At 34.3% G+C, this 15000-nt stretch overlaps 1 pseudogene; it reads right to left on the bottom strand.

Moving 5' to 3' along the window:
• The window catches only part of LOC137622054 (uncharacterized), a 181445-nt pseudogene that overhangs the window by 35414 nt on the left and 131031 nt on the right, over positions 1–15000 (bottom strand).

The following is a 15000-nucleotide window of genomic DNA, read 5'->3' on the forward strand; positions in this document are numbered from 1 at the left end:
AGTATATACTATATATATACATACATATATATATATATATATATATATATATATATATATATATATATACTGTATATATATGTATATATATATGATATATATACGTATATATACACATTATATACTATATATATACATATATCTATATATACTGTATATATATATATGTGTATATATATATATACTGTATGTATATATATATATATATATATATATATATATATATATATATATATATATATATATATATATATATATATATATGTACATATATATATGTGTGTGTGTGTGTGTACATATATATTTACATTTATATATGATATATATACGTATATATATATATATATATATATATATATATATATATATATATATATATATATATATATATGTATGTATGTATATATATGTGTGTGTGTATAAATAATGTGTGTATGTGTTTTTTTAACCCATAGATGTGTTCCATAGCAAGAACAACACAATAGTCAATGCCACAATCGTACTACTGTATAACTACTGAACCGTATATGAACTTCACGTGTGGCGAAAGCATCCAAAACGCCAAACCCCTTTAAATATTTGTTAGCAGTGGCTCCCCCAGCTCCCTCCCCCCCCCCACCCCCATTCCTTAGCTCACAAGGATGTTGATGTTGCAAATACTACAAGAAAATATCTACTTCGAGTGGGTCTCGAACTCCCGTCCTAGATATTGCTTGGCTGATAAGTTGTTCTAAAGTTCCCTTTAAGTAAAAGTTCAGAGGAGCTCTCGAACTCCCGTCCTACTGAGTGCCAAGCGCATAGTTTATTCAAAACTTCCCTCCAAGTAAATGTTCAGAGAAGTGTGCTAGTGGCACAGCGAGATGATCAGACCAAGAATTCCTTAACATCAAAGGAAGAGACTCTTTAGCTATGGTAAACCGCTCTTCTAGGGGTAGGATACTCCGAAATCGAACCAGTGGTCTCTAGTCTTGGGTAGGGTTATAGCCTCTGAACTATGATCTTCTACTGGCTTGGGTTAGAGTGCTCTTGTTTGAGGGTATACTCAGGCACACTATTCTATCTTATTTCTCTTCCTCTTGTTTTGTTAAAGTGTTTATAGTTTATAAAGGATATATTTATTTCAATGTTGCTCTTCTTAAAAATTTAATTTTTCACTATTTCCTTTCCTCACTGGGCTATTTTCCCTGTTGGAGCCACTGGGCTTATAGCATTGTGCTTTTCCAACTAGGTCTGAAGCTTAGCAATTAACAATGACAATAATAATAATGTCTTGGGCCAGAATTCTCTTGCTTGAGGGTACGCTCAGGCAAACGACTTTAGCTTTGTCCTTATTTCGTTTCCTCATTGGGCTATTTTGCCTGTAAGAGCCCTTGAGCTTACAGTATCCTGCTATTCCAACTAGGGTTGTAGCATAGCTAGTAATAATAGTAATAATATTATCAGGGTAAGGCACTGTGGATTATTTAAAAGGACATAAGAAAATTAGTGTATGTTTGATCAGGCTGTAGATTGATTTTTTTGTATACAACCAGTTCATCACCCTAGGCTATGATATTTAGGTCTGTTAATCTTCTATAGAGGATAATGAATGTGAAGTAAAAGAAGAATGTTAACTTTACTGTGCATAGTAGTGTGTAATATGAAATCGTTTTATTATTTAATAATCCTGCTCATTCAATGAACACATTGATGTCTGTACTAATATATAACAATGCAATCATATTATTATTATTATTATTATTATTATTATTATTACTTGCTAAGCTACAACCCTTCTTGGAAAAGCAAGATGCTATAAACCCAAGGGGTCCAACAGGGAAAAAAATATAGTACTGTCTGGCCAGTCAAATGACCCAATAATACTTAGCAACGCAATCACTCATTATTATTATTATTATTATTATTATTATTATTATTATTATTATTATTATTATTATTATTATTACTTGCTAAGATACAACCCTGGTTAGAAAAGCATGATGCTATAAGCCCAAGGGGTCCTACAGGGAGAAAAATATAGTACTGTCTGGCTAGTCAAAGGACCCAATAACTATAGTCCATTTCTTTTAGCGATGCATATTTGCACCGACTCGCGGCGGTGCCCTTTTAGCTCGGAAAAGTTTCCGGATCGCTGTCCAACCAATCAGCGATCCGGAAACTTTTCCGAGCTAAAAGGGCACCGCTGCGAGTCGGTGCAAATATGCATCGCTAAAAGAAATGGACTATAGTGGTAATACCTCAACGGGTGGCTGGTACCCTGGCCAACCTCTACCCACAAACTGAGTAACTTGTTTACCATTTACCTTGATTTTTGTAATACTTCTGAGTCGGCCCAGCTCTCTTGTAGCCCGGTCCACTGAGCATGATGTGCCCGGACTGTTCGTAAACCGGCGTAATCTCCGCGGTGCAAGTCAGTCGCAACTGGGAGTCGTGAAAGTGTTCTGGCGCCAGTTCTATCCTGAGTTCCGATGTGGAGGAGATGAGACGCGATTTCGTCTCGTTCTGCGAAGTGACGTTGCTGTAAAATGATGGTATCTGTTGGGAGAGGAGGAGATGATTATTATTATTATTATTATTATTATTATTATTATTATTATTATTATTATTATTACTTGCTAAGCTACAACCCTAGTTGGAAAAGCATGATGATATAGTACGTTTTTGAAATGGTCCAGTAATATTGAAGTTGATACGTTTCTGTATTCAAGTCACATTTTCTGTATTTGAGATGGCAGTGGATTTACCTGTAATCAAGCCAAAACTTACATATTTATTATTATTATTATTATTATTATTATTATTATTATTATTATTATTACTTGTATTGTTGTTATTATTATTATTATTATTATTATTATTATTATTACTTGTATTGTTATTATTATTATTATTATTATTATTATTATTATTATTATTATTATTATTAGCTAACCTACAACCCTAGTTGGAAAAGCAGGATGTTTCAAGCCCAAGGGCTAAAACAGGGAAAAACTAGCCCAGTGAGGAAAGGAGATAAAGGAAATAAATATACCCCCAGAGAAGTAATGAACAATTGAAATAAGACATTTTAAGAACAGTAACGTCCTGTGTCATACTTAGCGACTATAATTGGATATTAATGTTCTTTCATTTGTTTGGCTGTTGCTCTCAAACTATACGCTTATCAGATTTGTGACATGTATACTGTATATATATATATATATATATATATATATATATATATATATATATATATATATATATATATATATATATATATATATATACGGTATATATATAATTTTGTATTTATGTGAATTTATATTTTATGCATGTATATATATATATATATATATATATATATATATATATATATATATATATATATATATGTATATATATATATATATATATATACATATACAGTATACACCAACAAATGCAACCGTTTCTAATCCACTGCAGGACAAAGACCTCAGATATGTCAGTATTCATATCTTCTGTTTGGCCAGTTTCCTCACCACGCTTGTCAACTGTGGCTTGGTGATGGTAGGAGACTTGTCTGATCGCTCATAGCAAACCAACTTAGTATGAGTGGCCCTGACTAATACAACTTTGCTGATCATGACGATACACAAACCCTTTCACCGCGTTAAGGTATCGCCACTTAGAAAGGGATTTTACAGTATATATATGTATACATAAAGAATTGCTTTATTCCTCTATAAATGACTCTTGTTCCTTTATTTTAGTTGCTTTGCAACCCTATACCGTTCATGCATACTCACTAGCACAAACACAGCAGGTTGCATTATGCATGTTGCATAAGATTTTTCATAATGCTGACCATCCTTTACATTCAGATCTTCTTGGACAGTTCCATCCTGTTCGTAATACTAGGGCAGTTAATTCTAATAGTCAGCCCTTTTCCATCATGAGGTTCAGTGCTACACAATATTGTAGAAGTTTTATTTCATCTGTGACCAAGTTGTGGAATGATCTTCATAATCGGGGTAGTTGAATCGATTGAACTTCAAAGTTCAAAGTTGCAGCAAATATTTATATGTTGAACAGGCTGACATAAGTCTTTTTATAGTTTTTATATGACATATCTGTTTTGATGTTTTATTGTTAATTTTTCCTCACATCGTTTATTTATTTCGTCATTTCCTTTCCTCTCTGGGCTATTTTTCCTTATTGAAGCCGTTGAGCTTATAGCATCTTGCTTGCAGAAAATGTTTTTGTGTTAAACAGGCTGACGTTAGTCTCTTCATGGTTTATATATGACATATTGGTTTTGATGTTATTGTTAATTTTTTCTTATATCGTTTATTTATTTCCTCATTTCCTTTCCAGACTGAGTCTATTTTTCCTCATTGAAGCCCTTGGGCTTATAGCATCTTGCATTTCCAACTAAAGTTGTAGCTTAATAATAATAATAATAATAATATATACGCTATTAAGTGTACCGCATTGTTCAAGATTGCTATTAAACAGTTGTGAATATTTCCACCTCATGAGGGTGTGTAATGGAGAAGCCAGTCACCCGTCTAATGGATTTTCATGATACCCCCATTAGGGCTATTAGGAATCATCAAATGATATATGTATGTATCAGACTTCATTGAATGTACCGGCGGAGGTCTTCTTTTGTGCTTAGTATGATTGAGAGAGGGATTATCCTCTTAATGCCGTTTATAGATTGTAAGGATATTGTCTCGGTACATCTTCTATTATGATCTGATTGTGCAATTGTCTTTCGCTAGTGTTTGCTGTCAGATTCGTGTCCTGCTTTTGCATATGCATTTATATTGTTATAACTATAGGATTGATTGTGAGTCAATCTCTCTCTCTCTCTCTCTCTCTCTCTCTCTCTCTCTCTGAAATATATGTTTGAATAATTAAATTGAAGCCATATATAAATTATATATATATACATACATATATACATACTGCATATACATACACACACACACACACACATATATATATATATATATATATATACATATATATATATTTATATATATATATTTATATATATATATATATATATATATATATATATATATATATATATATATATATATATATATATATATATATATATATATATATATATACACAACACATATTTATACATAAAATACGTGTACATATATGTACACTTATGAACAGTATATATATATATATATATATATATATATATATATATATATATATATATATATATACACACACAATAAGGTAAATTTCATTTGACAGATAGTTGAATAGCAGGACTGTATATTCACCAGCTATGAACTTGTCCCAAAAGTGGGGAAAATATCCCAGGGATTTTATATTGGAAGATTGAAGAAAATAGTTGTAAACGAAGTAATGAAGGAAGACGTAATCCTGTCCTAGGAGAATTTCAATAAGCCGTGTATGCTGTTTAATCCTTCGCCAAGGCTCAAAACTCGAAATCTCTCATGAAAAAAAAAGTTTTATTGCCGTTTAACTTCTTCAATTTAGTCAGTCGGAGTTTAATGACTCTTGGATCATTCCCAAAGTAATTTCATAGGCTTTAAACATCGCTGAGTAATTTAACCGAGATGAATAAAACTTTTTCCCTCGGGTTTTTATATCCTTGTTAAGGTATTGACCTGATTTCGAAAGATGTCGAGGTATATAAGGGGGGGGAGGGGGGGGGGGGACAACTGTCTAGGTATTTCCATGTTCTTTATTTCTCTCTTAATCTGGTAATGTCTTTTTCATGTATGATTACATTGAACTATCACTTCGGTCAAAATTTTGTAATGGTGTTAATCTATGTCGAGACCCCTGGTTTAAAGGTTTAAATGTCGCTCATGAATGGCAAGGGACAGTGACATTGCCCTAGCAATCAGGACAATGCCCTAGAGACGGGCCATATATTATATGATCAGCGCCCAAGCCTCCTCTCCACCCAAGCTAGGACCAGCGAGGGGCAGGCAGTGGCTTCTGATGACACCAAACCCCCCAACCTTAGCTCACAAGGATGGTAAGGTTGCAGACACTAATGGCACTAACGAGGCTGAGCGGGACTCGAACCCCCCGACTGGCAAACACTAGGCAGAGATGTTACCAATCAGGCCCCTATTAAGGTACTGACCTGATTTCGAAAGATGTCGAGGTACATAAGGTGGAGGGGGGGGGGGGGGGAAGTAACCTCTAGGTATTTTCGGTATTTTTTATTTCCCCCCTTAATCTGGTAGTTCTAATTCCCTTTTCATTTATAATTAAATTGAACTTTCACTTCGGTCAAAATTTGTAATGGTGTTAATCTATGTGGAAACCCTGATTGAAATAGTTAGATAACTTTTTTTTTTTTTTTTTTTTAAGAAAAACTGTAGAGACAAGTATTTGATTGATTATCTTGTACTTTTGTTATTCATGTTCATATTCATTGTCCCCATATGAAGGAATATATTATTATTATTATTATTATTATTGTTATTATTATTATTATTATTATTATTATTATTATTATTATTATTTATGGTTTTATTATTATTATTATTATTATTATTATTATTATTATTATTATTATTATTATTATTAACTAAGCTACAACCCTGGTTGGAAAAGTAGAATGCTATAAGCCCCGTAGGCTCCAACAGGGGAAAATAGCCCGGTGAGGAAAGGAAACAAGGAAGTAAATGACCTACAAGAAAGGTAATGAACAGATGAAATGAAATGTTTTAAGACCAGTAACAACATTAAAATAGATCTTTACTATATATTACTCTAAAAAACTTTAAAAGAAAAAAAAAAACAAGAGGAAGAGAAATAAGATACAATAGTGTGCCAAGGTATACCCTCAAGGAAGATGATATATTCTCCCATATACATACCTTTTTTCCATTAATTTGGCCAAACCTAATGGATGGTGTTCCTATCTCCTTGAGATTTTTAAAAGTGTAAACGTGAAGGAAGCCATTATCTATAACGTAGGACGCCAAACATTTTTTTTTAAAAATAGGACACAAAGATGAAAGGGTAGGGAGCACACAGGTACAAAGGATGTGGAGTTATTATTATTATTATTATTATTATTATTATTATTATTATTATTATTATTATCCAAGCTACAACCCTAGTTGGAAAAGCAAGATGCTATAAGCCCAAGGGCTCCAATAGGGAAAAATAGCCCAGTGAGGAAAGGAAATAAGGAAATAAATAAATGATGAGAATAAATTAACAATATATCATTCTAAAAACAGTACCAGCTCAAAACAGATATGTCCTATATAAACTATTAACAACGTCAAAACAGATATGTCCTATATAAAGTATTAACAACGTCAAAAACAGATATGTCATATACAAACTATGAAAAGACTCATGTCAGCCTGGTCAACATGAAAACATTTGCTCCAACTTTGAACTTTTGAAGTTCTACTGATTCAGCTACCCGATTAGGAAGATCATTCCACAACTTGGTAACAGCTGAATAAAACTTCTAGAATACTGTGTAGTATTGAGTCTCATGATGGAGAAGGCTTGTACATGCCGTTTTTTTCCATTGATTTGGCCAAACCTAAGGAATGGTGTCTCTATCTCCTAGAGATTGTAAAACAAAGTGTCTGGTTATAGTATAGACACATGAAGGAGACAAAGATGAAATGATAGGGAGCACGGAGGTGCAAAGGATCTGGAGTTATTCATGTTAAGATGGTAGATTCTCCCATATACCTACCGTTTTTCCATTGACTTGGCCAAAACCTAAGGGATTGTGTTCCTATCTCCTAGAGATTTTAAAAGTGCAAGCGTGAAGGAAGCCATTACCTATAAAGAAGGACCCCAAACATTTCGTCAAATTAGGAGACAAAGATGAAAGGATAGAAGGGTAGAGAGCACGGATATCTCCTAGAGATTGTAAAACAAAGTGCAAACTTGAAGGAAGCCATTATCTATAAAGTAGGAGGTCAAACATTTTCTCAAATTAGGAGACAAAGATGAAAGGATAGGGAGCACAGAGGTGCAAAGGATCTGGAGTTATTTATGTTAAGATGTAGATTCTCCCATATACCTACCGTTTTTTCCATTGATTTTCCAAATTATATGCGGAGCCGGTTTGGACTCGAACGTCGTACAGTTGGCGACCCAGAAGGTCTCCGTGTTGGTAGTGAGTTCGCTCTGCATGTATGTCTGGCACTTGGTCCGGGATATCTGAGGAGATAAAAGATAAGAAGAGTGTTATAGAAAAGCAATTGAGCATAGGTAAACAGTTAGCTTTTACATGTAGTGTGTCTGTTGGCAGTGCTCTCTCTCTCTCTCTCTCTCTCTCTCCTCCTCTCTCTCTCTCTCCTCTCTCTCTCTCTCTCTCTCTCTCTCTCTCTCTCTCTCTCTCTCTCTCCGGATGTTTCTCATGTTTCAATAGTTTATAATGTAAGCGTTTAAAATTTATTTAGTGAGTTTGGTTGTTTATATTGTTTTTTATCTCTCTCTCTCTCTCTCTCTCTCTCTCTCTCTCTCTCTCTCTCTCTCTCTCTCTCCGGATGTTTCTCATGTTTCAATAGTTTATTATGTAAGCGTTTTAAAACTTAATTAGTGAGTTTGGTTGTTTATATTGTTTCACTCTCTCTCTCTCTCTCTCTCTCTCTCTCTCTCTCTCTCTCTCTCTCTCTCTCTCTCCTCTCTCTCTCTCTCTCTCTCTCTCAAGATTTAATTATAGTGTTTGGTCGTAGATCTCGTTCTCTCTCTTCTCATCCTAGGAGACTTGTAACACCCGACAGATGCATCTTCTCCCATTTCTTTTGCAGATACAAGTAATGCTTTTATCATAACGTTAAAGGTTAAAGGTGCCTGGTTTCAGTTCTAGTTACATCACGATAGATGCTCACCAGAACGTCATCCGGCAAGCCTAACCCCTAACTGTGGTGCCCAACCACAGCAGTGGCCTCCCCAGTAAACAGCTCAAATTCAGTCCTGGGCTGTATTTATAAAAACGCTTACATATATACATACATTTGTGTCATAAATCTGTTTCATGAAAAGAAATCGTGAAAAAATAAATTGCAATTATGAATTAACCCTTCCCTTCCCGTAACATCCTTATGAGCTAAGGATGAGGAATTTAGTTCCTACAGATCTACCTGCTGAGTCATCACTAGCCATTGCCTGGTCCTCCCTGGTCCTCCCTTGATTGGAGAGGGTGCTAGGATGCTGATTATATGTATATATGGTCAATCTCTGGGGAAGTGTCACTGTCTCTTGTCTCTGCCATTCATGAGTGACATTTTAACGTTGCTTTACAGATTCCATTGTAATCTTTCCGTATGCCGAGTTACCTTACATCCCCTGGTCAGTCAATCACATTACTCGCATCAACTCCCGTCATTTCTCTATCTTTCAACCTTTCAGTTTCCACGCGAGACCTCAATTCTATGACAACACTTTTCGCCCCAAACTCTGCATGATTCATCCGTCAAACTCTCTCTCTCTCTCTCTCTCTCTCTCTCTCTCTCTCTCTCTCTCTCTCTCTGTGGCCTTTATTCCATAACTCTTTATTACACCCACTTCACTGACACATGTGCGAGACATTCGCTTCAGATGATATCTGCCTATTTGCATTTTTATGCTTTGAATTGCATGCTGCTTTTCTCTCTCTCTCTCTCTCTCTCTCTCTCTCTCTCTCTCTCTCTCTCTCTCTCTCTCTCTCTCTCTTCTCTCTCTCTCTTCTCTCTCTCTCTTATTTACTTGTTCCAAAAGTATTCTCTCTCTGTTGGCATTTACTTCATCCACCCGTTCTCTCTCTCTCTCTCTCTCTCTCTCTCTCTCTCTCTCTCTCTCTCTCTCTCTCTCTCTCTCTCTCATTTACTTGTTCCACAAGTCTTCTTTCTCTGTTGGCATTCACTTCTTCCACCAATTCTCTCTCTCTCTCTCTCTCTCTCTCCTCTCTCTCTCTCTCTCTCTCTCTCTCTCTCTCTCATTTACTTGTTCCTAAAGTATTCTTTCTCTGTTGGCATTCACTTCATCCACCCGCTCTCTCTCTCTCTCTCTCTCTCTCTCTCTCTCTCTCTCTCTCTCTCTCTCTCTCTCTCTCTCTCTCTCTCTCTCTTTCTTGTATTTACTTGTTATACTAGTCTTCTTTCTCTGTTGGCATTCACTTCTTCCACCAGTTATCTCTCTCTCTCTCTCTCTCTCTCCCTTTCTCTCTCTCTCTCTCTCTCTCTCTCTCTCTCTCTCTCTCTCTCTCTCGTATTTACTGGTTCCACTAGTCCTCTTTCTTTGTTAGCATTCACTTCTTCCACAAGTTCTCTCTCTCTCTCTCTCTCTCTCTCTCTCTCTCTCTCTCTCTCTCTCTCTCTCTCCAAGTATGTAATATCTGAGGCAAGCGTTGAATGAAGCTTTTAATACATTTGCTGCAGGAAAGGGTTTTGTGTCCTTGCTTTAATTTTCTTGCTAATTTAACTAATATTTTCAAAAACTTGTATTAAATTAGTTTAAAAGGGTCAAAGGCCACTCATGAATGGCAGAGGTAAGGGACAGTGACAATGCCATAGAGGCTGACCTTATATACATATGATCATCGCTCAAGCCTCCTCTTCGTCCAAGCTAGGACAAGGGAGGACCAGGTAGGACAAGGGAGGACCAGGTAGGACAAGGGAGGACCAGGTAGGACCAGGCATTGGGTGCTGATGCCTTAGCAGATAGACCTTTACGATTCCCCGAATACCCAAGCCATAGTTGGCAAAGATGGTGAGGTTGCGGACAATACAAGAAACTATCGAATTTGAGTGGGACTCGAACCCCAGTCTGACAGCTTGTCAGGCAGGGGCGTTCTCAATAGGCTACATGAGTTTTTCAAGAACATTTATAATTTGACCTATGTCTTAAAAAGGTATTTTTTTCGATTTTAGTTAAATTAGGTATAGATATAGTGATAGGGATAAAGACTATTTTATTGTCTGCGTTTCGTTTTTCAAGAAAATTCCTTTTAATATTCATAAACTACTTTCATGGTAGATGTACTTGCTTTTATGGTAAAAAAAATGTATATCCCGTAAGTCTTTTCACCTGTGTACCGTATACGATCTCTCTCTCTCTCTCTCTCTCTCTCTCTCTCTCTCTCTCTCTCTCTCTCTCTCTCTCTTTCATCCAGTGCTTTATATTTATACAGACGCCATAAAGATTTGTATGTCCAAAACTGCTTATTTTCAACTAAATCATTTGGGGTTTAAAAGCTTAAAGGTCACTCATGAGTGACAGAAGCAAGGGACTGTGACAATGCCCTAGAGACTGACCATATATAATCAGCTACCAAGCTAGCACCAGGGAGGGCCAGGTAATGCCTATTGATGAATCAGCAGGTAGATCTATAGGTTCCCGCAAATTTGCAATCCTAAGCTTACAAGGATGGCGAGGTTGCAGACACTCCAAGAAACTATCGAGCTTGAGCGGGTTCCGAACCCCAGTCCAACAGATCGGTAGACAGGGACGTTTTCAATAGGGTATTATTTATTTATTTATTTTTACTTCTGCCAACGAAGTTGGGAGGAAGTTATGTTTTCGCCCATGTTTGTTCGTTTGTCCATTTGTCTATTTGTTTGTGAACAACTTCCTGCCTACAATTTTACTCATAGTGAAACTTTCAGGGATTAATTGTTATGTTGAGTCACGAAAGTGATTCCATTTTGAAAGTCCCAGGTCAAAGGTCAGGGTCAAGGTCGAGCAAAAGGTCGACCGAATAACCCTAACCTAAACACCAAGTTCGCACATGGTTGCCACACAGAGTTGGAAGACCCAGCCCTACATGGCTGAGGACTATGAAGCGCGAATTGGGAGATGATGAATGGAGAAGTATTGAATTAAAAGCTTAAGATAGAGACAACTGGTGAAATCTAACCGAGGCCCTTTGCGTCAATAGGCGTAGGAGGAGATGATGATGATGATGATGTCACACAGACTTCAAGTACATCTACTGTCTAAACTGATTCTGGGAAAGGCAAGCTGATTCAGAGAAATAGGATTTCGTGGCGGAGGTCTGCACTCAGAATGTTTTTCTAGTTGAAAATAATATGAGAAAATAAATAGATCTTTAGAATTTTTGCTTAATTAAGATTACATATTAGTTCCTTATACATAATAAATGACTGAGAGCTGGGCTCATTAAAATCCTGTTTACTAACAACTCATAATTTTTTTTTTTTTTTTTTTTTTTTTAAGAACTGCATTAATTACCGTTCAGTTTCCATTACAGGAAATAGAAAGTTTATGAAGGGGCGTTTTATTGTCTTTGAAAGAAAAAGGAAAGGAATCATTTGGGAACCTTTTTTTCTTTTTTAAATGTTTCTATTGTTTTTTAAACGTTTCATTTTTTTTCAAACTTCATTTGTTTTTTAGACGTTTCAATTGTTTTGTATACGTTTCCCTTTTTCAAACGTTTCAATTGTTTTTTTTTTAAATGTCTCAATTGTTTTGTATACGTTTCACCTTTTCAAAAGTTTCAATTGTGTTTTCAAACGTTTCAATTTTTTTTGAAACGTTTCACTTTTTCAAACGTTTCAATTGTTTTTTGAAACGTTTCAATTGTTATGCAAACGCTTCACTTTTTCAAACGTTTCAATTGTGTTTTCAAACGTTTCAATTTTTATGTAAACTTTTCAATTGTTTTGTAAACGTTTCACTTTTTCAAACGTTTCCCCTTTAAAGCGTTTCAATTGTTTTGTAAACGTTTCAATTGTTTTGTCGTTTCACTTTTACAAACGTTTCACTTTTTCAAACTTCAATTGTTTTTTCAAACGTTTCAATTGTTTTGTAAACGTTTCACTTTTTCAAACGTTTCAATAGTTTTTCAAACATTAAAATTGTCTTTCTATCGTTTTAATTGTTTTTTGTTTTTTGTTTTTTTTTTTTTTTTCAAAAAATTTCAATTGCCTTTTTCAAACATTTCAATTGTAGTTTTTCCAACGTATCAGTTATTTTTAAAACGTTTCAAATATTTTTGCATATGTATTTTTATATGAATTTCTCTTGGAATATTAATGAATGTAAAGAAACATTAACGATTAAAATGAAGTCTTATTATATAGAATCCCTTTTCATTAAAATACCTTAATTATAATCAATGAAATGAAATAAATAAAGGTTTGAAATAAAATAAAAAAAGGTTTGAGATAAAATAAAAAAAGGTTTGAAATAAAATAAAAAAAGTTTGAAATAAGTTGAAATAATTTAATTGAAATAAAATTAAGAATTTCTTCGCAAAAAAAAATGTTTGAAATAAAATTTAAGAACATTTTTTAAATTAAAAAAATGGGATCGTTACAATTTTATCTCTGGGATCGTTACGATTTTATCTCTGGAATCGTTACAATTAATAGCGTTACGATCTTATCTCTGGAGTCGTTACAATTAATAGCGTTACGATTTTATCTCTGGGATCGTTACAATTAATAGCGTTACGATCTTATCTTTGGAATCGTTACAATTAATAGCGTTACGATCTTATCTCTGGAATCGTTACAATTAATAGCGTTACGATTTTATGTATGGAATCGTTACAATTAATAGCGTTACGATTTTACCTCGGGTCGTTGTAATTAATAGAGTTACAATTTTATCTCGGATAGTTACAATTAATGCGTTACAATTTTATATCTGGGATAGTTACAATTAATAGCGCTATAATTTTATCTCTGGGATAGTTACAATTAATAGCGTTACGATCTTATCTTTGGAATCGTTACAATTAATAGCGTTACGATCTTATCTTTGGAATCGTTACAATTAATAGCGTTACGATCTTATCTCTGGAATCGTTACAATTAATAGCGTTACGATTTTATGTATGGAATCGTTACAATTAATAGCGTTACGATTTTACCTCGGGTCGTTGTAATTAATAGAGTTACAATTTTATCTCGGATAGTTACAATTAATGCGTTACAATTTTATCTCTGGGATAGTTACAATTAATAGCGCTATAATTTTATCTCTGGGATAGTTACAATTAATAGCGTTACGATCTTATCTTTGGAATCGTTACAATTAATAGCGTTACGATCTTATCTTTGGAATCGTTACAATTAATAGCGTTACGATCTTATCTCTGGAATCGTTACAATTAATAGCGTTACGATTTTATGTCTGGAATCGTTACAATTAATAGCGTTACGATTTTACCTCGGGTCGTTGTAATTAATAGAGTTACAATTTTATCTCGGATAGTTACAATTAATAGCGTTACGATCTTATCTCTGGAGTCGTTACAATTAATAGCGTTACGATTTTATCTCTGGGATCGTTACAATTAATAGCGTTACGATCTTATCTTTGGAATCGTTACAATTAATAGCGTTACGATCTTATCTCTGGAATCGTTACAATTAATAGTGTTACGATTTTATGTCTGGAATCGTTACAATTAATAGCGTTACGATTTTACCTCGGGTCGTTGTAATTAATAGTTACAATTTTATCTCGGATAGTTACAATTAATGCGTTACAATTTTATCTCTGGGATAGTTACAATTAATAGCGCTATAATTTTATCTCTGGGATAGTTACAATTAATAGCGCTATAATTTTATCTGTGGGGTCGTTACAATTAATAGCGTTATGATTTTACCTCATTAATAACGTAAGGATTTTAACTCTGAAATCGATATTATTAATAGCGTTACAATTTTATCTTTTGGATCGTTACAATTAATAGCGTTATGATTTTACCTCATTAATACCGTTACGATTTTATTTCTGCAATCGTTACAATTAATAGCGTTACGATTTTATCTCTGCAATCGTTACAATTAATAGCGTTACGATTTTATCCCATCAACATCGTTACGATTTTATCTCTGCAATCGTTACAATTAATAGCGTTACGATTTTTTCCCATCAGTATCGTTACGATTTTATTTCTGCAATCGTTACAATTAATAGCGTTACGATTTTATCCCATCAATATCGTTACGATTTTATCTCTGCAATCGTTACAATTAATAGCGTTACGATTTTATCTCTGCAATAGTTACAATTAATAGCGTTACGATT

This window comes from Palaemon carinicauda, chromosome 2 (genome assembly GCF_036898095.1).
Source record: "Palaemon carinicauda isolate YSFRI2023 chromosome 2, ASM3689809v2, whole genome shotgun sequence".
Taxonomy (NCBI): Eukaryota; Metazoa; Arthropoda; class Malacostraca; order Decapoda; family Palaemonidae; genus Palaemon; species Palaemon carinicauda.